Below are 3010 nucleotides of genomic sequence, written 5' to 3' on the forward strand. Positions count from 1 at the left end.
TGCCCAGATTAGGAGAATAGTTTTCCCCCAGATTAGGAGCATAGTTCCCCCCAGATTAGGAGCATAGTTGTCCCCCAGATTAGGATCATAGTTCCCCCCAGATTAGGAGCATAGTTGTCCCCCAGATTAGGATCATAGTTCCCCCCAGATTAGGAGCATAGTTGTCCCCCAGATTAGGATCATAGTACCTCCCAGATTAGGAGCATAGTTGTCCCCCAGATTAGGCAGCATAGTTTTCCCCCAGATTAGGAGCATAGTTGTCCCCCAGATTAGGATCATAGTTCCCCCCAGATTAGGCAGCATAGTTGTCCCCCAGATTAGGAGCATAGTTTTCCCCCAGATTAGGCAGCATAGATGTCCCCCAGACAAGAAGCATAGTTTTCCCCCAGATTAGGCAGCATAGATGTCCCCCAGATTACCACAGTTTTCCCCCACATGAGGCAGCTAACCCCCCACACTGTCACACACATACAGAGACAGACACATACACAAAGACACACATATAGACACACATACACAAAGACACACATATAAATACACAAAGACACACATATAAACACACACATACACAAAGATACACATATAAACACACACAGACAACACAGACACATAAACACACACATGCTCACCCGGCTGAAGTTTAGAGCTGAGGGGAGGGGCGGAGCAGACATGATACACGGCCTCTCCTCCTCATCGCCCTCCCCTCCTCTCCTCTGCCTTCCGAGGTTCTATGACTGCACGGCAGAGAGGGGGGGGGGGAATGCTTCCTTCCTGCTACAGAAATATGTCCTTAGAGATAACATTTCACACAACTGGACGTATGTTTTCATCCTACATTCTCATTGCACCTCAATATCTGCCAGTCTCGGCAGTATTAAGTCAGTACTGACCACGGCATCTACAGGATTGACAGGGAGACAGGGCTGCCCTGTCTGTACAGTACGGAAGCCTGTGAGGTCAAGCCATAGGCTGGATGTCACAGCCGAACGATCAGGGTATTCTGACAGTTATGCTATGCTGCAGTACAGATGTACTACAGTACAGTACAGCCAGGGAACCGCCCATAATGGCAGACATCCACGATCGAGCGGATGTCCGCCATTAACACCACAGATGCTGTGATCAATACAGATAACGGCATCTGCAGCATTGAGGACGCTAAAATTGATGATCGGATCGCCCGCAGCGCTACCGCGGTGATCGGATCATCCAAAACGGCAAACAGAGGTCCCCTCACCTGCCTCCGCTGCCCACCATGGGTCTTCTGCTCTGGTCTGCGATCGAGCAGACCAGAGCAGAAGATGACCAATAATTCTGATCAGTGCTATGTCCTATGCATAGCACTGAACAGTATTAGCAATCGAATGATTGCTATAAATAGTCCCCTATGTGGACTATTAAAGTGTAAAAATTAAAAGTAAAAAAAGGGGAAAAAAGTGAAAAAAAACCTCCCCCAATAGAAACTTAATTGTCCCATTTTCCCTATTTCACCCACAAAAAGTGTAAAAACTTTTTTTTTAGATACATATTTGGTATCGCCGCATTTGTAAATATCCAAACTATTAAGAAATAATGTTAATGATACTGTACGGTGAACCATGTGAACGTAAAAAAAAAAAGTCCAAAATTTTATTCCAAAAACATTTTTATAAAGAATGTATTAAAAGTTTTATATAAGCAAATATGGTATCAATAAAAGTAAAGATCACGGCTCAAAAAATGAGCCCTCGTAACGCCAATTATACGAAATGAAAAAGTTATAGGTCTTCAAAATAGGGGGATTTTAAATGTTCCCCCCAGTTATCCCGAGTTATCTATATACTGGGGACAACTTTCCCTGTAATCCTGTCTGTGATGATAAGAAGGAGAAGTGGGAAATGATCTGTACAGAACAGGAAGTGTCAGCTTAGTTTTAGGCCTAGTGGCCAGTATTTTAACTACAAGATTTCATTATTTTTTTAAATGTAGATAGTAAAATGGAAAATTAGAAAAAACATCAACAATTGTTAAAAAATATGGTTAACATAAAAACCTAAATTAAATAGGTGTTTTTCTTATGACACATTTCCTTTAAATATATTATTGTAATAAGTACTAAGTAGGTTAAGGGTCCCATAAGAACATGCTTTTTATTTCTTCCTTAGATTTAACTTGAAAATGGACATTTGCTAATTTTTTTTCAGTATTCAATGTTAAGACCAAAAAGGCTAATGTTGCAGAACAGCAACATGAAGAAAAAGTCAGCCTAGTCCATCTTCGTTGTTTGAGGACTGCAAAGAGCTTGAGGATTAAATTGAATATGAGTGTAACATTGCTGAAATAATAGATCATGAGCCTTTATTCCACATTGAAGAAGCAAGCACTACCTCACAAAGCAAAAATTCAAAACGATGCTTATGAAGAGGATTTCAGTAAAGCTGTACTGCCACAAAGTGTACAATTATCTGCTACCAGTGACAAGTTTACAGGGACCAGACGATATAAACCGGTGCACCGCAGAAGGACCAAGACAGCCTGTATTCAAATATAAAAAAAAGGCACCGCTCAGCTCACCAACCATATGTGGACAGGTACTTAGGACATCAATGGCACATCCAGGTGGGGGAGCTCGACCACAGTGGTTTAACTCATTTGAATGACTACAGTATTCAATTTCCAAGGATGTGGCATACTTTCCCATGCCATTTTTTTTTCAACCTGAACAGTATTTTTTTTTTCAACCTGAACAGTATGTTCATGGGCATGTTAAAAAATACAATTTGCCAACATAGGGTACACAAACTGGAAGAATTCACTTGAAAGTGACAAAGAAATACTAAAACATGAGAAATCTGCATCCCATACGGATTTCAAAAAGAATGTATCCCAGGATCCATCGGTTATGAAGGATCTGACTACAGCTCATGGAAGAGAGGTTAAAGGGGTTATTCACCATAAGGTGATTTTAGTATATACCTGGCAGACAGTAATGGACATGCTTAGGAAGGATCTGCGCTTGTCTTGGGGCTAA

The sequence above is a fragment of the Hyla sarda genome, chromosome 3 (assembly GCF_029499605.1).
Source record: "Hyla sarda isolate aHylSar1 chromosome 3, aHylSar1.hap1, whole genome shotgun sequence".
Classification (NCBI taxonomy): Eukaryota; Metazoa; Chordata; class Amphibia; order Anura; family Hylidae; genus Hyla; species Hyla sarda.